Source organism: Mauremys reevesii, linkage group 3, assembly GCF_016161935.1.
Source record: "Mauremys reevesii isolate NIE-2019 linkage group 3, ASM1616193v1, whole genome shotgun sequence".
NCBI classification, from domain to species: Eukaryota; Metazoa; Chordata; order Testudines; family Geoemydidae; genus Mauremys; species Mauremys reevesii.
This window is the reverse complement of record NC_052625.1, coordinates 173,704,128-173,728,197: the sequence shown is the minus strand read 5'-3', so window position 1 is coordinate 173,728,197 and position 24,070 is coordinate 173,704,128. Positions and strand designations below refer to the sequence as shown.

Genomic DNA, 24,070 nt, shown 5'->3' with positions numbered 1-24,070 from the left:
AGGTAGGCAGGCTTATTTAAATAGAAGACTGGCAGTCTGGCCAGCATTGCTAGGGGATAACGTATCTGTTACCAAAGAATTTTCTTAAATTGGACAAACATTTTTGCTGCAGGTAACAAGGTATATTTTCTGAACACTGATGTCAAGAAACTCATATGTTATGTAAAGTTTTACAGCACTTAATGAGTTGATATCAGACCATAAAGAATAGGATGTTAGCTAGATGGGATTCATGTGGGAATAATGGAAGAACTGATAGATGTATACATTGTGGAGAATCAGGACTGTATACACTGTGGAGAGTAAAAGTTCTCTTTAAAGTAGGATATGATGGATACATCTTATCCTCTTCCAAATACAGAGCACTAGTGTACAACTTTATGTTAGTGTTTTACATATAGTGGGCATAAATAAAGCATCATCTAAAACAAGGGTTCTCAACCTTTTTCTTTCTGAGCCCCACCCCAACATGGTATAAAAACTCCACGGCCGACCTGTGCCCCAATAACTGGTTTTCTGCATTTAAAAGCCAGGGCCGGCATTAGGGGGTAGCAAACAGGGCAATTGCCCGGGGTCCCATGCCACAGGGCCCCCCACAAAGCTACATTGCTCAGGCTTTGGCTTCATTCCGGGTGGCAGGGCTCAGGGCCTCAGGCATGCGGTGGGGCTTCGGCTTTCTGCCCTGAGCCTCAAGTGAGTCTAATGCTGGTCCTGCTTGGCGGCCCCCCTGAAACCTGCCTGTGTCGGACCCTTGGTTGACAACCACTAATCTAAAACTACAGTATACATATGTTGCAACAATGAAGCTGTTTGTTGTTGTACAAATGACTGCATATGGATTTACCACAAGTTACTGAGAGGCACATAACAAAACAAAAATGTCACACATGTACCAAGCACAGGCTATCCAAATGGGCTCTTAGAGCAGCTTTTCCATCTATGACAAACACAGATGCAGGAAGATGGGATGTCGAACACATGATTTTGGCTCTTTGACGATTGTTTGGTTAGTATGAAGTCAGCGTAAAAAAAGAAAACAGTCATGAGGAGAAATCTTACCTTGTTTAGAATTATACATATTATAGGTTCAGATGCCAGCATGCAAACTCCCAAATCATATTTACTATGGGGTATTTTTTGCTGTTGTTGATTAATAAAGGCTTTGTTACAAGTCACAATCCCCATGTATGGGACAGCACATTGCTTTGCTGCCCAGGAGCAGATCGGGAACCAGAGTATGACTCAGTGTTTCAATCTGATTTTTGGTTTCTCTCTGTTCTAGACGAAGTGCCCTATATCAGATATATACTTGGCATAGAGTACTTCTCCAGGTGTGCTGGTGCAGCTGTGCTTGCCAGTGCATTGGGGGATGTACAAATTCTTAAAAAGAAAAATTACCAAGCACCAATAAAGCCTCTTCCCAGCCATCTGTCCACAACCTATTCAACAACCTCCATCAATCTAGGAAAAAACTGGGAAATTTTCCTTTCTTGGTGGTCTCTGACATGCTGCACTTACAAAGGAAAAAGTGCCACCTATTGTGAATGCAGTGAAGATTATTAATGTTTCTAAGCTTCAACTACTTTTCAGTCTTTTAAATGATTATGGATGTTTCCTATCAAAACTGTCCAAGACACTTCAACCTTTGCATGGGCCTTTCTAAAAAGATAAACCCTGGAAGCTACTGAAGTGTAAAATAGCAGTACAGTATGACACCGGAAAGCCTTTAAAAGATAAATCTTGGTAGCCACTGGTCTGTAAAATATTAGTACGCTATGACACCAATGGATCTGTAAGTCTTACCTCTGATACTTTGCTAGAGGATATTGGAGCAGTACTTTTTCATGTCACAGAATAGGGAAGAATGACTTCTAGCCTTAAACTCCATGTAGTCTTGTATTAATTTACTGTATAATTATCCTAATACATATATAATCTTTAGAGATTCCTTGATAGAAAGGCAATAATGGCAGTTGTTTCATAGTATTACATATCTTTACTTTTATTATGTAGGGGCTGCTCACAATTCATTCTTGCCCAGGCTTGGTGACACAAAGACAGCTATAGCTACAATAATCTTAAGAATGTTGTGAAAGTTCTGATTCTGACCTCACTTATACTGAGGCAGTTTTGCCATCTCAAAGCTTCAAAGTTCTTGAGCCAGACCCCCAGAATCAGAATCAGATTGGCTTAAACATTGTGAGGGTTTTTTTTTGTTTTTTTTTTAAAGAAAATCATATTACATTTTGCCTTCTTTCATTCATTCCCTGTAGGGAGATTCCATCCACAACTTGTGTGTGATCATCTCAGGGTCAAAATTCATTCTTAAATACATGCACAAAAAATCAGCCTCTCTGCTCATTGATCAGAGGAAACTTCCTTTACTATCTCATATCCTCCATGGTGTGAGTTACTGCCTCTCTGTCTGCCTTCCTCGTTAGATAGGATAGGCATTCACATTCTTTTTATATGTCCTTGCAGTCTCATGTCCACCCCTGTTCCCTACATCCACTTGCCCTCCATATTTCCCTCCCTTTCTCCTCACAATCTACTACCCATCACATTCTTCCTCTCTGTCATGCTACATACCCCTAACATGCCCCCCTTCAATCTGCCTCCAGCTCCTCATGTTCCCCTGCACCACCTCTACTTGCCTCCTGTTTTTCATATACCCCTCACCTATCATTTCCTGTCCAGTTCCCTAACACAGATCCCCTCCCTGTTACTCCCACGTTCTCTTGTCTGCTGACTGGCGCTCACATAATAAACTAAGAGTAAAACTACACTGAAACCAAAAATCTACAGCACCTAGTCTCAGAGCCTGCGTCAATTGACTTGGGCTCATGGGGCTCAGGCTGGGGGCAGGCTAAAAATAACAATGTAGACATTCAGGCTTAGGCGGGAGACCAAGCTCTGAGACCTACCACATCATCAGGTTTAGAGTTTAGGGTCCAGCACAAGTCTAAACCCCTACACTGCAGTTTTTATCCTTGCAGTCCAAGCCCTGCAAGCCCAAGTCAATTGACAAGTCTCTGAGATTTGGTGGTGTGGTGTTTTTTTTTGTTTTTTTTTGTCTTTTTTTGCAGTGTAGACGTACCTTAAGGGGCCACTATATTCCCTGTCAGCATCCTGTTTTTGCTGGTGCAGCCTCACTTTCACCTGCAAAGTTTAACTGAACCTGGCAGTTATCTTGTTGAGAGTCATCTTGTAGACAGTAATGGGAGATGGCAGCTGTTTTGAAGAAGGACAGAACTTCACAAGATTGAAGGTAGATATCAGAAATTCATGAGAACCATTAAAAACAAAAGCAAATAATAAAAAAAAAACCCACAAACAAATATTTCGTGACTTGTGACAAAATATTGGAGTTGGCAACACTGCTGAGTTGGCAACAGGGGTAACTCTGTTGAAGTCAGTGGTTTTACACTGTCATAAAACCAGTGTGAGATCATAAGTACGGCCATAGTGGGTCAGACCAAAGGGCCATCTAGCTCGGTATCCTGTCTTCCTATGGTCAATGCCAGGTGCCCCTGAGGAAATGAACAAACAGCTAATCATCAAGTGATTCATTCCCAGCTTCTGGCAAACAGAGGCTAGTGACACCATCCCTGTCCATCCTGGCTAATAGCCATTGATGGACCTACCCTCCATGAATTTATCTAGTTCTTTTTTGAACTCTGTTATAATCTGTTATAGATCAGAGTGAGGTTTTAGGAATGTTACTATGCATTTTGCTGGGTTTTGTGTTTTCATATGACTTTGTGTGACTGAAATGCATTCAAAACTGTATCTATTCTTTATTTAGCAGAAATGTTAAATGAACCTCACTTGCCTCAGTGGTTTTACCTTTCAACAGAAATTCACCCATTCTTTGGAACATTTCCTAGCCATTTCTATGACAGCCTTCTGTAGAAAGCCAAAAGTGATGGCAATTGCATTATGATATCTCTTGCTACCCGTTCTAGAAAACTAATCATGATTCACTGGACCTAAAAACTCATTGTCCATGACTTCTGAAGCTATATTTTATTATCTCTGAAGTTAATCTACCTTTCAGTGGGGATAACAATAACATATCCCTTCTTCACAGGTTTGGAATCTCGGGACAGACTGTGGTTTTGACAATTCTGAATAGCAATCTGTCACTTAGCACGCAAATAGAGTATATGGTCTTCTGGCTCCCCGTGCTCATTTCCAACTGTTGGGATGACATCTGTGCCCTCTGAAAAGGTATGCAGTATGTCAGTCTCAGAAGGGCATAGGTTTCAAACACAGCTGGGCTTGACTATGTTGTCTGCATGTTACTTCAAGTGCTATTTCCTCTACATTAAGCTCTTTTTCAATATTGATGCCCAGCTGCTTTAAAAAAATTGATAAAAGTGCCACAATAGAATACCTGAACTGTGGAGAACAGACCAGTGAGATCACAGCCTCATGTGGCTGCCAAAAACAAGAGGTTGTATTGGCACTTGCAGAACTGCCATAGCATACACAGGAGTGGGTTGCATAAGGATATTGTCCAAAGGATATTGTCTCTTTGAAGGTAGGTTTGGGAATGAGACACATGCTCCCTCTTCACAAGCTAATATTTGTGAAGTGTCATCTAAAGCAAATGTCTAGATGAATTTTGAAAGTGAATTCCAAAGAAGGGGAAGTGAAATCAGGCTGTCAGCAGGCAGATAGTACAGCTAGAATTGTTCTGACTTGTTTATGCAAGTGGATGTTAAGAACTACTTTTACGTACACGACAGTTCTCCAAAGCAGCAGGGAGAAGAGTCGTGCTCTACAATGAGATTTTATTCTAAAATACATTTATACACAATAGATACTTACATAGAAATTTGAAAGCACAAGTGCAGTAGGTGATTTGCAATCTTGTGGTAAATAGTATCATAGGGGTAGCCGTGTTAGTCTGGATCTGTAAAAGCAGCAAAGAGCCCTGTGGCACCTTACAGACTAACAGACATATTGGAGCATGAGCTTTCGTGGGTGAATACCCACTTCGTCGGATGCATGTGGTAAATGTTATTTTTTTCAAATTTATTTTCACCTGTGGTGCCCAGACTAACTCCTCCTTTGCCTCCCTTGTCTTATTGGACAGCTGGGACATTGACAGTGAGGATTCAGAACATCTGATTCTAGAAAATAGTTAATCACTAAACACCCTTACTCACGATATACTATCCTACATTTAGGTAGCATCATAGGGCTTTATCATAATGCACCTGTGCAAGGAAGCAGTTAAAGCTACACATCAGACTATTCATTTAATAATTTCCTATTTTGGAAACGCATATCAGTGCAACCCTAGCAAACAAGGATGCCTTTTTTTTCTCTTTATTTTGCATTTAGCGGCAAACTCTGTTCATATCTGCATGGTTTAAAGACTCTTCTGAAGCAAAACAGTTAAACTCAGCTGCACAAGCTGAGGATAAGGTTCAGGGGGCTGCTCATGTTCATCCTGGTGTGGAGCTCAGCTTCACTGGGGCCCCCATGTAGGCCATTGTACACACAGTAATACGGTTGAGCTGTAGCTGTTGTGTGGATACTTGTGTCCTCCACCTCCCACCCAGAGGTGGACATGTTGGGGCCACAGAGCTATTCCAATCTGAGTTGCTCCACAGTCATGGCTTCTGGCAAGGGAGCTGTGTCTTTCCTGCATTCTGCATTTGCTGCTCTCCCCTCCCTCTTTGGAGGCCCTGACTGTGGAGCTTAGCATAGGATTTGGGCCTTACTAGTACATACTTCATGACAAAACAGCTACACAGAGGTTAGGATTAGAGAGAATAAACCTGGAACACTGAAAACTGGGGAGGGATGGTGGCGGGAAGGGGAAGATTCCATGAGCTCAGATCTGAATCACTGAATCTGAACTACCCTTATAGTTTTGGTTTCAAGTCACATCCAAATCTGGAAGGAGCCTATTTTCCAAAATGGCTGAAATTTTCCTAAACTTTTCTCTTGAACTTACTACTCAAGATAGTTGAAATCTTATGAGAATCCCTGACTTAGTAAGAGATCTACCATTCAAGATTTGAATGATTATTTCTGTTGCCTCAAAGATGTGCATAGTGTTTGCAGACAAATAAGACATTGTTCCTTCCCCAGCTTTCACCACTTGGGGCCAAAATATCATGAGAACAACTAGCAAAATTTTGGTGCTGTTGACTCCAATTTTAAACCAGCAACTAAACCTTATCCAGATGGGAACAATGCCTTTTTGGTGTACCTACTCAGTCTGAGAAATGTCATTGAAGCTTATCAGGAGAAGGTGCATTCAAAATCTGTCTGATTTTCTTAAAATCACTGCCACCCACATGTAGTGTGGTGTGTGATTCTGTCCCTTGCTGTGTTTCATTTTTAATTGTCTTTTCTTTCTCACAGGGCATCTGCTGCTTCAACATCTAGATGCCACATGGTGAGAAGGTTTGAGAGAAATCATGCGTCATGTACAGTTCAAGAGCCACAGGTGAAATATCACAGTTTTAACCTATATTATCTGCCTTGGAGCTGCTCCCAGAGACTCCTGCTTGCTGTGCAGGGGAGGGAAGGGGGGGGTAATGTCAGGGTGTCCCCCTCCTCCCTGCTCCTGCACCCTGCTTACCCCTTCTCCATATAGAGCAGGGAGGGGACACGGACAGAGAGAGACAGAGAGAGCTTGGGGCAGCAGCTGTTGTCTCAACTTCCTGATCCACTTAAAAAGACAATGCACTTAAGAGTGGGTCAGCTTCCTTAAAGGGGCAGTGTGCATCTCTCTCTCTCCCACACACAAAGTGTGTGTCTGTGTCTGTCTGCTATGCTGTCTCCCCTCCCTCGTGTTCATGCTGACTTGTGAGAGAGGCTACATTAACAACAATGTGTTAATGCTTGAGGGCTCAGCAGAGTGCTAGTTCATCATTTAGCAGCAAGGCACTCCCTGGGAAATATCCCTCCCTCTTCCACCCTCTAACCTCACCACCTCAACCAAGCTTCACAATCATCATAGCTGTGAACAGGATGTTTGTTTTAAAATGTATACTGTGTGTATATCTATATAATATATAGTTTTTTGTCTGGTGAAAAAAAATTCCCTAGAACCTAACTCCCCCTATTTACATTAATTCTTATGGGGAAATTGGATTCGCTTAACATCGTTTTGCTTAAAGTCTCATTTTTCAGGAACATAACTACAACATTAAGCGAGGAGTTACAGTTACTCCTGTACTGAGCCTAATAACTTGTCTTTGACTAAAGCATACCTTTCCATCTTTCAGTTTACCTATTCATCTAATGGGGGATATTATTACTTACCTAATGTGAAGACACATTAATGTTTTTAAGTGCTTTAAGATCCTAAGATGTAATGTGCACTAGAAGTGCAAACTATTAATATTCATTATGATATACATAGGACTGTTGATCAATGTGATAATTGGGAGACTGGCACAAATTCCTCAGTGGTGTCCCCAGCAGAGAGGCATTTGGACATTAAGTCCAAGATCTTTTTGTTATAAAAGCTGATGTTACTCTACAGAAAAATACCACAAAATTGTTAGATATGTTTTTAAAACATTGAAAATAAAATTTTGCACAGAATTTAATAATAAATATTTCATGTTATAATTGAATCTAATATAATATTCTTTAAATTTAGATTAAAAATTCACACAGTCTCATTCTTTTTATCTTCATTAGACCATGTATCATTATCATTTGATACATGACTTATTCTGTTCATTCTCTCTGAAGCTTCTAGCACTGGACACTGCTGGAAGACAGGATACTGGGCTAGATGGCCCATTGGTCTGACTCATTATGGCTGTTCTTATGTTCTCTTTATCTGTAATGTCTCTGGGTCTAGGACTATGCAGGGATGCACAGGCATGCCTCTTGTTTATACCTAGAAGTAAGTCACTTTCAAAGCATTAAGTTATGTGGTGGCTACTGCTCATGCTGTACTGGTTTGCAGAGTCCCTGATACACTCCAGTGCACCTCTTCTCTGCTTCTATCTTTGGAGCAGGAAAAGAATTGCTGTGCACAGGAGAACATTTTGCCAACCCTCTTTTTCAGTGTTTGTAGTGAAAGGGGCCTGTATTAGGTTATCTAAGAGGTGTTTTCCATCTCTGACATCTATGATTTTAATATCAGAGGGGTAGCCGTGTTAGTCTGGTTCTGTAGAAGTAGCAAAGAATCCTGTGGCACCTTATAGACTAACAGACGTTTTGCAGCATGAGCTTTCGTGGGTGAATACCCACTTCTTCGGATGCAAGCTTGCATCCAAAGAAGTGGGTATTCACCCACGAAAGCTCATGCTGCAAAACGTCTGTTAGTCTATAAGGTGCCACAGGATTCTTTGCTACTTCTATGATTTTAATATGATTTAACAAGGCTTTCTGTATAATTGGTTTTTGGATAGTGTGGGTGCAAAGACCTTTCAATTCCTAATTTTAGTGATTAGTGTCTTCCACTCTCTTCTTTTTGGTGATACCCGCCACAGTAGTGTCACACTATAGACAATATTACCATTGTTGCAGTGATTCTGAATGGCATTGTTTGTTTCAGAAGCTTGGTTTGGAATAGATTTTGTGAAATTTCTTGATGGCTTGATGTTGTGAATTTCAGTGTACAGTAAATATCCTTCAAAGACGAAGGCCATTCTAGTCTATCAATATTTACTATTTTAAAAATGCATGCTCTTGTATTTACTGACTACACAATAACAACTATCACATAAACTTAGCTGTAAAGTGTGCATTGTAAATATTGTATGGATAGTAGTAACTACATACAGTAATCTACCATATATACTCATTCATAAGCCAAATATTTTTGGTAAAAAAGTGACTCATCAAAGAGCGGGGGTTGGCTTATAAATGGGTGTACACCAAAATTTGGTGATTTTAAACTCTGTGGAATCATTGAATTGAATATCTAATACATTGTCATTTTGTTTATCTGGAGCATCTGCAGGCATGGAGCCCCTCAGCTTCCTGTGGCTGCGGTTCGCCGTTCCCAGCCAGTGGGAGCTGAAGGGCTCCGTGCCTGTGAACGCTCCAGGTAAACAAAACGTCCCAACCCGCCAGCTGCTTACCCTGACGGGTTGGGAGCCAAAGTTTTCCAACCCCTGAAATATAGGGTCGGCTTATGAAAGGGTCATACAGTTTTTTCTCTTTTTACCTATCAATTTTGGGGAGGGAGTCGGCTTATAAATGAACGGGCTAATGAACGAGTATATATGCAGTAGACTCGTATCAAAATACTAAAAATGATTAGACTATGTTATGGAATAGGTGCCTGTCAAATTCAATTTTATATTAAAAAAGAAGAATTAAGCCACTTTTGTTTAAAGGCCTATTAAATATTTAAACCTATTTTTTATCTTTATGGAGCTGATATGGCAAAACCTATATTTTTTGACAATTTGCTATGATGAAGCAAAAGAAGGTTGACTCAGTCCAGTAGTGAGTTGCAGAGGCCTTATTTTCAATTTTGAGTGCTAGCAACGTTGACTGTTTTTTTAAACAAAAAACTGTTTGGAGGATTTTCCAGGGCTTTATATAATTTTGTGTGGGGGTCTCTCTGTGTGTGTAAGTGACAGTTATTAAAAATTTAAAAAAATGAGATAGACAGGACATCAGATTATTACATTAAAGGAGTGAATGGTGCTAGCCACGCTAATAATGGCTCCTGTGGAGTCCTGCCTCATTCATTGCTCATCTGACAAGATATGCATATTCCGTAGGTAGCTAAGTTAGCCACGCATGCATGCACAGCACAGCCTGCCTTCGTTCCAAATGTTGGTAGAAAGTGCTAAAAAGTCATAGCAAATTAAGTGTAAGACCCAATGGCACTGCAGCCAGCAAATGCTTAACAGACCTCCTGTCACCTTTCTGTAGACAGAGGGCTAGTGCACTTTTGCAGTGGTCCAACCCTTTGACCTGTGAGACCATGTCTACATTGGGGAAATGTACTAAAATTTCCCAAAGATTTTAACGCCAATTCATTTTACAGTTGTTAAATGGATTTAAGGATGTCCAGTTAGGTATTTACCTAACCCCTTGTGACGTTATTGACATGAACTGTGACTGAATATATCATTGTTGCAACCACTGTTATATATTTGCAGCAAATATTATACAAAAGTTGTCATGTGTCTATAAAAAGGTTATGATTTGCTGGTTATGATTATACTAGTTGTATGTAAAAGCAGCAAAGAGTCCTGTGGCACCTTATAGACTAACAGATGTTTTGGAGCATGAGCTTTCGTGGGTGAATACCCACTTCGTCGGATGCACCAATTAATAGCTGTATGTGTGTATCATTTTTGTAGTTGAAGTTCTGAATATTGGCTGTGTACTTCTATCTCAATGGGTTTGATTTTAAGTAGCATTAGTGAAGCATTTGGTCAGTTTCTTGAGAAAGTAATATGCAGATTAAGTGCCCAATCAAGCCCAAGCTGACAATGGACCTTGGGAAACTCCAGTCCACATATGAGAAGTATTCCTGGGATGTTCAAGATAGCATGTGAGCGATGGCTGCCACCTGCAAACTGAGTCATGCATGAACATGTGACTTGCCCAGGTGACTACAAATTCCATCTTGTTGCTGTGACTTTGCCCAGAAGAACAAAGGGCTTTCCGCCCACAAGAGAAAGAATATAAAAGTCCCTGGAAACCCTTCCACTTTGTCTTCAATCCTGCTTCTTACTTCTGGAGGAATCTTGCTACAAACTGAAGCTCTGAACAAAGGACTGAATGACTCATCTCAGCTATGGATGTATGCCAGAGACTTGATTTGTGCCTGCAGTTTATTCCATCACTGCTACAAGTCTAAACCAAGAACTTTGCCTTTACTGTATGTAATTGGTCCTGCCCGGGGTCTGTCCCAAGTCAGGTAGAGAGGGGGGAGGAGTCTGCCTGGGCAAAACAAAGTAAAAGAGGAGCTTTTACAGAGGAAAAACAAAAGAAGAACAAGCAGAAACTTAGACCAGAAAGAGAAAGCAACTCACTCAAAAGATGAAAGGAAGAGGAAAAAGAAAAGCGAAGGGTGATCCATAGCCAGGAAACAGAAGAAGGGCCATGAGGATTGGGGCCCGCACATGGAGATGCAGAGGCAGCGAAAGGAGAGAAAGATGAGGCGCAGGAGAGAGAGGCAGGCTGCAGCACTACTAGGGAGCACAAGAGCAAGCTGGAGACAGAGCTGACAGAGAGAGAGATTGACAGCTGACAGAGGGAGAGCTTGACAGGACAGCAGGAGCTGACACAGATGACCACAGGAGCACACACAGAGACCACATGTCAGGACACAGGAGAGGCACAGCACTGGGAGGCACATTCAGAGAGGATCACAGGGATCACACAGCATCCTTGGTCAGGAAAGGAATGAGATGACATGCAGATGTGCATCAGACAGAACTAATGAAATGAGGACAGACAGAGAAGACCACAACAGAGACAGACACAGAAAGAGACAAAGACAGACAACAGAAGAAGACTCCAACATTGAGACTTATGGGAGAAGATATTAACAAATAACACAGGATAACAACATACGAACAAGTCATGGGGAATGGGGAGAGATGAGTGAGAATGAGAAGAGAGAGAGAGATCTGTGATCTGTGAGCTATGAATGAGAGAGGAGAAGCAGGCTCTGTCTGTCGGATCCACAAGAGACAAGAGTACAGATGCAGGCAGCAGCAGATCCAACAGAGAACCAGGTCCATGGACAAGCAAGAGCAAGAGCAGCCAGCAGGCATCTGCAGTAGGCAAGAAGAGCAGAGAAGAGAGGAAAGTCCCACCATCACTTGGTGTGGAGATTAAAGCAGAAGAAGAAGAAGAGAAGAACTGAAGAGACAAGAAGAAGCAGAAGAAGAAAAAGCAAGGCAACGTGAAAGAAGATAAGAAAAGGAAAAGAAGACTGAAGGATGATAAGAAAGAAGAAGGAAGACAAGGATTTGGAGAAGAAGGAGAGGAAGACAGTGTACCAAGACAGATGAGAGAAGAGAGAAGTGAGAGAATCAGCATGCAGGAAGTTGGAGAATTAAGAAACACAGAAGAAAAGAGTGGATCACAGCAGAGTCCTTGACAAGACAGAAAGAAGAAGAAGACAGAAAAGAAGAAAGCAAAGACAACAAGAAGAAGAAGCAAAGAGCAAAAAGAAAAAAGAAGAAAGAAGAAGCCCACAGAGCAGGAAGGAGAAGAAGAGGAAGGAAGATAGAGATTAGGGATGGACTAGCAGCAGCAGCAGAGCAGCAGCAGGCAGCATGGCACAGTAACATGCAGCAGCTATACAAGCTGCACGAGCACAGAAAGTCAGCTGTCTGAAAAATCTCAGAAAAAAAGAAAAAGCAGAAGAAGCATAAAAGGAGAAGAGAAGCAGGAGAAACAGATTTGAGGACACAGATGAACAAGATGGGAACACCACCACACCACCCACACCCAGAGATCCACCAGCCCCCGAGAACCCTCCCAATCACCCCCCAACCAACAGACAGAAACGAGAAGAGCCAACCCCAGACCAAAGAGAAGAGAATGGATGAGCCATGACTGAAGAGATCCCCAGAGAGGCCCTGCAGACAGACCAGCAGCAGATGCCCCCCTCCAAATTGAAAATATGGGAATGGAAATGAGAGAAATGTGAAAAGAAGGGAAAGAAAGAAGAAAAAAATCTCAAATATCTCAGCAAGAGAAATCATCAAAGCAACTCAAGAAAGAGACCAACTATAGAAGGAAGGTCTAGAGGCAGGGTGCCCAGAAGGTCGAGAAGGAAGGATGCCGTCGAGGATGAGAGAGGAGAGACACAGATCCACAGCAGCCAGAGCACACACACAGAGCACGCACCAGATAGCGACGCTCGCGCATCATAGTAAGAGCAGTCATGCTCGGAAGTCGACATCGTGTACAAACTGACTGTGACTTGTACAAAAACTTTGAGAGAGACCCGACAGACTGGGAGCTTGCTCCGGAGATCTAGGCAATCTGGCCAACCTGATCAGGGCATCAATCAAAGGCATCATTCACATGATATGAATTCACATGCAGGGCTGACAGGCAGCAGCAAACAGCTTCCCACGAAGAAACAGAGTCAGACAAGGGTCGAACTTCACCTTCCTTCTTCTTTCTCTTCTTCTTTCTGATTGACAAGATGATTTATTAAGACACAAATCAATGGAATGTGAAAATGGAATCCAATGTGACTGACGACCCAGACCTTGATGACCACTTGCACCTGCACGCCTGCAGCAGCAGGCAGCAGCAAGCAAGACCAAGAGAAGACCAACGTTTGGCACACACAGGTTGGCACACACATCCACAAACCAAGACAACAGGACCAGATCAAGGATCTCAGGATCCAGCAACACAGCAGTCACAAGCCCCTGGAAGAGGAAGAAGTGCACCTACCTAGGCACCAGCCTACCTACCAGCAGGGTGGCACAGGCACGCACATCAAAGTAAGCAATTGGTAAGTAAGAGCAGCCTTCAACAGGCAGCAGAACACAGCCAGGAGGAGAAGGCTTGGCTTTGGCAATAAAGATCTGACTGTTCAACTCTCCAACGAAATCAGTGACTGTATGGAGCTGAAAAAAAACTGGAGGAACCAAAACAACCACCAGAAGATCCATCCAGACCTTCATTATGCCTCTTAAGAGATTTCTCAGATCCGCCAGCCAGACACCATCAGTAACATCCACCTCTTGGAGGACCCATCAACCAGCAGAGGAAGAAGAGAGAAGAGGAAGAAGGAGGGGGGGATGGACATACATACACTAGCATACAGCCAACCAACATCCACAGACAGGCAGCAGTGCAACCCCCCCCAAGGAAAAAAAGAAAGAAAAAAAGAAAAATACCTATACCGCGACCCTTCAGGTCAGGTTGAAAAAAAATGGGCTATACCTGGAACCAGCTAGAGCGAATGGCCCAGGATAGAAGACTATGGAGATCTGTTGTTGGCGGCCCATACCCCAGTTGGGGTGACGGGCATGAATGAATGAATGAATGAATGAATGTATGTAATTGATTCCATTTAACCAGTTTTAGCTCTCATCTATATTCCTTTCTTTTATGAATAAACCTTTAGATTTTAGATTATAAAGAATTGGCAACAGCGTGATTTGTGGGTAAAATCTGACTTGTATATTGACCTGGGTCTGGGGCTTGGTCCTTTGGGATCAGGAGAACGTCTTTTTCCTTTCACTGAGGTATTGGTTTTCATAACCAGTCATCCCCATAAAAAGCGATGCTCATAGAATCATAGAATATCAGGGTTGGAAGGGTCAGGAGGTCATCTAGTCCAACCCCCTGCTCAAAGCAGGACCAATACCCAACTAAATCATCCCAGCCAGGGCTTTGTCAAGCCTGACCTTAAAAACCTCTAAGGAAGGAGATTCTACCACCTCCCTAGGTAACCCATTCCAGTGCTTCACCACCCTCCTAGTTTTTCCTAATATCCAACCTAAACCTCCCCCACCGCAACTTGAGACCATTACTCCTTGTTCTGTCATCTGGTACCACTGTGAACAGTCTAGATCCATCCTCTTTGGAACCCCCTTTCAGGTAGTTGAAAGCAGCTGTCAAATCCCCCCTTATTCTTCTCTTCTGCAGACTAAACAATCCCAGTTCCCTGAGCCTCTCTTCATAAGTCATGTGCTCCAGCCCCATAATCATGTTTGTTGCCCTCCGCAGGACTCTTTCCAATTTCTCCACATCCTTCTTGTAGTGTGGGGCCCAAAACTGGACACAGTACTCCAGATGAGGCCTCACCAATGTCGAATAGAGGGGAATGATCACATCCCTCGATCTCCTGGCAATGCCCCTACTTATACAGCCCAAAATGCCGTTAGCCTTGTTGGCAACAAGAGCACACTTTTGACTCATATCCAGCTTCTCATCCACTGTAACCCCTAGGTCCTTTTCTGCAGAACTGGTGCCTAGCCATTTGCTCCCTAGTCTGTAGCAGTGCATGAGATTCTTCCTTCCTAAGTGCAGGACTCTGCATTTGTCCTTGTTGAACCTCATCAGATTTCTTTTGACCCAATCCTCTAATTTGTCTAGGTCCCTCTGTATGCTATCCCTACCCTCCAGCATATCTACCACTCCTCCCAGCTTAGTGTCATCTGCAAATTTGCTGAGGGTGCAGTCAACGCCATCCTCTAGATCATTAATGAAGATATTGAACAAAACCGGCCCCAGGACCGACGCTTGGGGCACTCCGCTTGATACCGGCTGCCAACTAGACATTGAGCCCGACGATCTAGCCAGATTTCTATCCACTTTATTGTCCATTCATCCAGCCCATACTTCTTTAACTTGCTGGCAAGACTGTATCAAAAGCTTTGCTAAAGTCAAGGAATAACACATCCACTGCTTTCCTCTCATCCACAGAGCCAGTTATCTCATCATAGAAGGCAATTAGGTTAGTCAGGCATGACTTGCCCTTGGTGAATCCACGCTGACTGTTCCTGATCATTTTCCTCTCCTCTAAGTGCTTCAGAATTGATTCCTTGAGGACCTGCTACATGATTTTTCCAGGGACTGAGGTGAGGCTGACCAGCCTGTAGTTCCTCGGATCCTCCTCCTTCCCTTTTTTAAAGATGGGCACTACAGTAGCCTTTTTCCAGTTGTCCGGGACCTCCCTCAATCGCCATGAGTTTTCAAAGAGAATGGCCAATGGCTCTGCAATCACATCCGCCATCTCCTTTAGCTCCTTCGGATCCAGTGCATCCTTCCCCATGGACTTGTGCTCGTCCAGCTTTTCTAAATAGTCCCAAACCACTTCTTTCTCCACAGAGGGCTGGTCACCTCCTTCCCATGCTGTGCTGCCCAGTGCAGTAGTCTGGGAGCTGACCTTGTTTGTAAAGACAGAGGCAAAAAAAGCATTGAGTACCTTAGCTTTTTCCACATCCTCTGTCACTAGGTTGCCTCCCTCATTCAGTAAGGGGCCCACACTTTCCTTGACTTTCTTCTTGTTGCTAACATACCTGAAGAAACCCTTCTTGTTACTCTTAACATCCCTTGCTAGCTGCAACTCCAAGTGTGATTTGGCCTTCCTGATTTCACTCCTGCATGCCTGAGCAATATTTTTATACTTCTCCCTGGTCATTTGTCCAATCTTCCACTTCTTGTAAGCTTCTTTTTTGTGTTTAAGATCAGCAAGGATTTCACTGTTAAGCCAAGCTGGTCACCTGCTATATTTACTATTCTTCCTACACATCGGGATGGTTTGTTCCTGCAACCTCAATAAGGATTCTTTAAAATACAGCCAGATCTCCTGGACTTCTTTCCCCCTCATGTTATTCTCTCAGGGGATCCTGCCCATCAGTTCCCTGAGGGAGTCAAAGTCTGCTTTTCTGAAGTCCAGGGTCCGTATTCTGCTGCTCTTCTTTCTTCCTTGTGTCAGGATCCTGAACTCGACCATATCATGGTCACTGCCTCCCAGGTTCCCATCCACTTTTTCATCCCCTACTAATCCTTCCCGGTTTGTAAGCAGCAGGTCAAGAAGAGCTCTCCCCCTAGTTGGTTCCTCCAGCACTTGCACCAGGGAATTGTTCCCTACACTTTCCAAAAACGTCCTGGATTGTCTGTGCACCGCTGTATTGCTCTCCCAGCAGATATCAGGGTGATTGAAGTCTCCCATGAGAACCAGGGCCTGTGATCTAGTAATTTCTGTTAGTTGCCAGAAGAAAGCTTTGTCCACCTCATCTCCCTGGTCTGGTGGTCTATAGCAGACTCTCACCACGACATCACCTTTGTTGCTCACACTTCTAAACTTAATCCAGAGACTCTCAGGTTTTTCTGCAGTTTCATACCAGAGCTCTGAGCAGTCATACTGCTCTCTTACATACAATGCCACTCCCCAACCTTTTCCGCCCTGTCTGTCCCTCCTGAACAATTTATATCCATCCATGACAGTACTCCAGTCATGTGAGTTACCCCAACAAATCTCTATTATTCCAATCACATCATAGTTCCTTGACTGTGCCAGGACTTCCAGTTCTCCCTGTGTGTTTCCCAGGCTTCTCGCATTTGTGTATAGGCACTTAAGGTAACTTGCTGATCGTCCCGCTTTCTCAGTATGAGACAGGAGTCCTCCCCTCTTGCGCTGTCCTGCTCATGCTTCCTCCTGGTATCCCATTTCTTCACTTACCTCAGGGCTTTGGTATCCTTCCCCCGGTGAACCTAGTTTAGCCAGCCTAGGTTAGCCAGCCTGCTTGCGAAGATGCTCTTCCCTCTCTTCGTTAGGTGGAGTCCATCTCTGCCTAGCACTCCTTCTTCTTGGAACAGCACTCCTGCTTCTGGGAAACTGGAGTGTCTAAGGGAATTGCTTGTGTGACTTATGGTTAGCCAGTGGGATAAAACCAAAGTCCTCTCTGTTTGGCTGGTTTGGTTTGCCTTTGTTTGCAAAAGACCCCAGCCTTGGGCTGTGACTGCCCTGCTCTAAGCAATTTGTCCTGAACTGATACTCTCAGTAGTGTCCCCCCAAAGGCAGCATGGTTACACCCCTTAACCAAGATAGTGCAATGAAAATTCTGACCCAGTCCTCTGCGTGTGGATCCTGGGATGACAATCTTTCCACTGATAGGGAAGTCTGCCTGATATTGAATTTAAATTTTCCTTTTCTTCTTTTTATCCCACTATTCCTATTTATGGTTCCCTTTAATAGGCTGAATAATTTATCTTCCTCCTTAATGTTAGCACCCTTCAAATATTCATAAACTTAACATATGTACCCTTAGCCATTGCTTAGTAAGGAGATGTGTGTTCAAAATCAGCTGGTGGGGACAGTATAGTGAGTTTGGGCATTAAAGTGACAGAACTGTTCCATTCACAGTCCTTTCAGGACACTCAGTGGTTTTGGCATCTTAACCACATCAATGCACTGTCCCATTCAGTTTGCAACATCCATTGTGGCTTTGGTATGGCTCTGCTTTCTTTATTAAGATATCCTGGACTCATGGAAATAACAGAAGAACATTTAGAACAAAATCTACTCTCAAAGCAGCATGGAAGATTTCTGTTTTCCATACATCTGCAAGTCATATGTAGGGAGATATTCTGTTCTCCCTACATGTGCAAGTCTCTTGTTCCCATCATGGGAGATCCATACACAGAGACAGATCAGATTATCAGAGGTGACATCGCATGTGCAGATCTGAAAAGAGACTTTATGCCATTTTACAATGTTACTTAATAATATATTTTCCCATGGACACAATGCCAGATTTTTCATTGCACTTAAATAGCATTTTGCAATATATATATATATATATTCTTACATCATGCTTTTTCTCTTCATGAAGTCAGCAATAGATTCTTTCTAATGACAGCAAATTGGCTTACACCTTTCTCCCACAAACTTGATGGTAAAAATTCTTCAGCAGAAAAAACCTAGTCTGGACCATTAGTTTCTTTGGAGTCCCAGTATAGGAGTCTGCAATTCTGATAAAACAAGGACTCACAAATCCTTAGCCTGATTATATATTCATGTTCTGTATTTTCATAGTTTAATCCCTGTAGGGAACCTGTAGGAAACATGATGTTAAAAAAAATCCCTAAAAATAAATTATTTAATCCTGAAAACTGGCACATATTTACCACTGGTGTATTGAGAAGAGCAAAAATAATAGTAAAGTACCAGAGTAATGTGCATTCCTGTGTTAATATTTATACATTTTTTTCTTTGAAGTGAATACACAACTATAATATCCTCATGGAAACATTTTTTAAAAAAATCTTCAAAAACAGAAAAGCAGAAAAACAAGCACAGGAGCAATAAGGTTTTCTAAGGATAGGAACCAAAAGACTTGCCATATTCCTGAGAGTGCTGAATAACAACAAACTTTTATGACTCTGTTCTCTTGTAAACAGGAAGGTGTCCTAAATCCAACATATTATTTGTTCCTGGGCTGAGACACATGAGGATATCTGATGTGCTGTGAATTCTTCTCCATGTTTTGCCTTTTCAAGAAATTACTCCTGTCCCTTACCCACTGATAGTTGTCTGTAAGAATAGTGGGCTGGAGCATGATCTCATTTACAGCAATGGTAATGGATTTGCACCAATGTAACTGAGAATCTAGGCTCTTATAACTATTCTATGCTGATGACAACAAGGTGAATGGACTGTAATGCCTGTCAGATTTTGCCATCCTGCCCTGTTTGAAGATAGGGATTGCCAAAGTAGAGCAGATACAGCATCAGGAAATGGTCACGTGACCTTCCTCGCTATTCTCTATGGATGAAATTCACCCAGGACAATAGAGAGCCTCAGATGTGTTCTGCATTATGCAGAATGAGGCACTCAGAATGGTTTTGCATTCCCTGTACATGATGGAGCTGGGCATGCTGCCAGTTCTGCCTCTGCCATTGTTGCAGAGGATTGGGAGCAGAGTGGAGGAAGTGTAACCCACACTCAACCTCTGGGGGCCTTTTCCCCTTCTAGTGGCTGTGCCACATACAGAGGTGTATTAGTCGGCTACTGCCTCCCAGGTAATGAAGTTGGTCCTTGCAGAAGAGGCTCATGCTTTTCAAGCCAGAGATCCCCAGCTCAGTCTCCACAGATGACACAGCCAAGGGTATTATTACATGAAAATGTGCCTTGAGGGTGACTATTAAGCTCACATTTACACCCAACCAGGTCTCACAAACCTCTTCATGATGCATGCAGGGATCCACTCCGAGGGGCTGGAGCAGGGGTCGGCAACCTTTCAGAAGTGGTGTGCCGAATCTTCATTTATTCGCTCTAATTTAAGGTTTTGTGTGCCGGTAATACATTTTAACGTTTTTAGAAGGTCTCTCTCTATAAGTCTATAGTATATAACTAAACTATTGTTGTATGTAAAGTAAATAAGGCTTTTAAAATGTTTAAGAAGCTTCATTTAAAATTAAATTAAAATGCAGGGCCCCCCAAACTGGTGGCCAGGACCCGGGCAGTGTGAGTGCCACTGAAAATCAGCTCGCGTGCTGCCTTCGGCACCCGTGCCATAGGTTGCCTACCCCTGGGCTAGAGCTATGGCCACAGAAAGACTGAGAAGCTGCCCTGTACAAAGCTCGTAGGTTGAGTTCCATCATTGCCAAGCATGGCATAGCTACCTGCACAAAACACATTTCCTTGGGCTTGATGCAGTTGTGTGTATGGGGGGACTAAAATGGCAGATGATAGGGAAAACAATTTTACCCTATGGAACCAGCCCTGACACCCTTAGTCCTTATTCAAATAATAATTCTGTTGAAGTCAATAGCAGTTTGGCTGTAGTAACACTGAATAAAGACTTCATCCTTTGGGCCTGTGAGTTTATCGTTAAACTACTATGAAGTTTTCAGTTTCCTGTAGTTCCTCTGGTATTTTCTGTTGTGTTTGCCTGCTTTTCTTTTCTTTGGTTTTATAAACAAACACAGCTGTCAGTGGACTGTGGAATAGTTTCCTTAGGGATATGGGGGAAGTTACATTTGCTGCAGTCATTTAAATCTTGACCGGACAAAGGAGTTGTAAATAAACTGTAGGGAATAATTCTGCATTGGAAGAGAGATACACATGATGACCGAGTGGGTCTTTTTTCCTCCTCTAACTTCTTCTGTGACTCTGTGAATGTCTCAGATCAGGTTTTCCAAGTACCAATGAAGCAGATTCATGTGTGGGGGTTATTTTTATAACTCAGTGAGTCTGAACTTCATGAAAAATATGCAAATCATCTTCATTATAACCCATATCTAGTCGCAACATGCAGCATACATAGTGCCAAAAATGAATGCATTCATGGCATCTTTGGGGTCCTAAGATGCAATTATGTCTTTTGTTGTTCTTTTTAGCCTTTCTATGTCAGCTGCATGCTCTGTAAAGTTACTGATTACTGACCTGTTGGCAACTTTACAAATCAGCTTTGAAATGCAAGCTGTCAGTAGTTCTCGAGTACCCCAATCCCACGGTACCAAGGCCGTGAAACACTGAATTGAATTTTTAATGTGTTTTCCCTCTGCTTCTGCCTAGCTTTTCCTGGGTTCAGGTCAATACTGAAACCAGCTGAATTCTTTAATAATCACCGTCTTTACTGTCTTCACTGAGGGTTCAAAGAGAAGAACAATTTTAGTCGTATTAATATTAATTCTTTTGATGTGGGGGCTTAGTAGGGTGGCATTTTTTCTATTTAAGTGTACATTGCTAGCTCCCAAAGTGCACCACAGCCTAGCCAAAGTATTGCCACCTGAAGATTTGTGTAAGCCTCTACTGTCACAAAATCCCCCTAACTGCCCCCACTTTGCAATGCTGTCAATATAGTCCATTCCACAGTTTTTTCCTACAATTATACTAGTGGGAGAAGAGAACTTGCATTCTCAGATAAATGTCCTTCCACCTCTCTAATGTGACAGCTTTGATTTATTTAGTAGTTTTTCCTTCAAGCTTTGATCTTCATTTAAAGAGTTGTGGCTTTATTCCTAAGTAGGCCAGACCTGAATATGCTCAATTAATTAATTAATTAATTAATATGCTCATAAACAAGGGTCTGAATGTAAAATATTGCAAACTCCTTTCTTCCTTGTCAAGTTTCTCCTAATGGCATTTTCCATTTAAAAATGTGTTTGGATTTAATGAGTAGCTGCTTTTTTGAGTTCAGTAATGAATGGGCCAGCAATGCTTTATTTTACAGAATGATAGTAATGCTTTATTCCAGAAGTTCTCAACCTTTTTCTTTCTGAGGCTCCTCCAGCATGGCATAAAAATGCTACATCCCACCTGTGCCACAAAAACTGTTTTTCTGCATATCCAGGAGGTTAAAAGCCAGAGCTGGTGTTAGGTGGTAGCAAGCAGGGAAATTGCCCTGGGCCCCACACCACAGTGGGCCCCACGAACCTAAGTTGCTTAGGCTTCAACTTCAGCCCCAACCCACTGGGCTTGGGATTTCTGCCCTGGGCCCCAACAACTCTAATGCAGGCCCTGCTCTCTGGTTGATTTTGGCTGACCTCCTAAAACCTGCTCACGGCCCCCCAGGGGACCTCAACCCCCGAGTTGAGAAACACTGCTTTATTCTACTAAATATCGTGGAAGTTATTGTTCACTTATAAGTAACTCTGCTATAGTGACATACATTAATTATACAGTTACCAGCTGTGGTCTATGAGAATTAACTATATAATCCCACAGAATCTCATCATGCTACCATTCTGCTCCATGGAATAAAGCCATTGTTATTATTGTGCCTTATACTGAGGAATGCAGAGCACTTGGGTGATGGGGCAGATAACTACTGTGACATGTCCATAGTAATAAAAAGCAGTTTTTAATTCTAAGGTTCTGTGTTCAGTCTCCTTTCAAGTAGGTACATTCTCTTCCTGACCACAGTTGAGCTATCAGGATTTTCCAAATATTTGCATATATGTTAGTATCTCTAAGCGGGTGCTTCAGGCTGTCTTTCCCCCAACATCAGCATGGCTCTTCATGTCATTGGCTCTAGAGGACTTTGTCTGGAAAACACTCCAGTGCATTTGGCCACTGAAACTGAATTTTCTTAAAAATGGAAGCAAGACTTGATAGTGAGTAAACAGGGATATGCCATAGCAAGGTGATGAGATAATTGTGCAATAACAAGTACTGTAGATAGTAGGCGCAGGAAAAAAAACACTTATTTTGTGATTTGTTGACTTATAGGGAGCCTTTCAATGCAGTAACTAGATGCTTACATGCAAAGTTAAAAAACCCATGCACATTCTCAGTGGGTAGTATTAAACTATAACCGCTATTACCAAAGTCCAGGAAAAGCAAAGCTCTATCGATAGACATTGCATCATGCTCTGCTTCTTAGATTCAAGCTCTGGTGGACAATCAAAAGGAACACATGCCAGAGCATGCACCTCATCTGAGAAATCTCTACTTCTGACCCTGCAGAGCTCAGCTCCAGGTATCAACAAGGTTATCCTAAAGCGGGGATTGCCAACCTTTGGCACATGGCCCATCAGGGAAATCCACTGGCGGGCCAGGGTGGTTTGTTTAATTGCAGCGTCCGCAGGTTCTGCCGATCGCAGTTCCCACTGGCCATGGTTTGCCATTCCAGGCCAATGGGGGCTGCAGGAAGTGGCATGGGCTGAGGGATGTGCTGGCCGCCACTTTCTGCAGCCCCCATTGGCTTGGAATGGCAAACTGCAGCCAGTGGGAGCTGCAATCAGCCAAATCTGCAGACGCTGCAGGTAAACAAACCATCCCGGCCTGCCAGCAGATTTTCCTGACAGGCCACGTACCAAAGGCTGCCGATCCCTGTCCTAGAGAATCTTAACTGCCTCCACAAGGGAAGAGTAGAGATCATCTCAGACAACTGGGTCCCATACCTCTCAGGGCTTTAAAGATCATTGTCCATTCCTTGAAGTGTGTTGGAATCTGACTGCTTTCACTTAGCAGGATTACCTCCTGTTTCATTCCCACTAAAGTGGGCTCTCCTATTTTGGAACATTAGAAGTGACGAGCCCATTCTGGAGTCATGGAGTTTAGAGCCAGAAGAGACCAACTACCAGCTCATCTAGTCTGACCTCCTGTGTATCAGACGCCACTGAACACCACCCAGCCATCCCCACACTATGCCTGACAAGCAGAATTAGACCAAAGTATCACAGCCCCTAGGGACCTAAACTATTGTGTGCCATAGGCAGAGTACAGGAGGAACCGAGCTGCACTAACATCAGAAGCCCCTGCAATGACAGGGAGGTCGTTTAGGTTTTTCATGATGAAATTTGTGTAGCAATGTAGTAAGCATTTCTGTAGATTGCTTGGGACTAATTTTACTTTGTAGCTAAACAAGGTCATCACCATGAAATGTATATTTTGGTGCAGAAGACAGAACTAAATGCGATTTTCTATGTAATTGTATGGCTATTATTGTATTTATTTTATCATTTTATATATTATTAATAATAATCATTTGCTTCTTACCATAAAGTGGTAAATTCTGAACAAGCATGGTTGTTGCTCCACAGAGATTATAATCTCAAACTGGATCTGCACTAGAAAGTTAGGTCGACCTAGCTACATCATTCAGAGATGTAAAAAATTCCCACCCCTGAGAGATGGAGTTAAATTGACCTAAGCCCCAGTGAATACAGCACTAGG

General features: G+C 42.7%; 1 long non-coding RNA gene across 5 annotated transcripts in view; it reads left to right on the top strand.

The window, feature by feature from the left end:
* Nucleotides 1-2,168: 2,168 nt before the first annotated feature.
* LOC120401697 overlaps nt 2,169-24,070 on the top strand; it is a 62,004-nt gene continuing 40,102 nt past the window's right edge. For all 5 annotated transcript variants that reach the window (XR_005596655.1, XR_005596659.1, XR_005596658.1 and 2 more), the window contains exons 1-4: nt 2,169-2,199; nt 3,087-3,268; nt 4,091-4,230; nt 6,385-6,469. This is a non-coding gene — a long non-coding RNA (uncharacterized LOC120401697). The remainder of the gene's footprint in view (nt 2,200-3,086; nt 3,269-4,090; nt 4,231-6,384; nt 6,470-24,070) is intronic.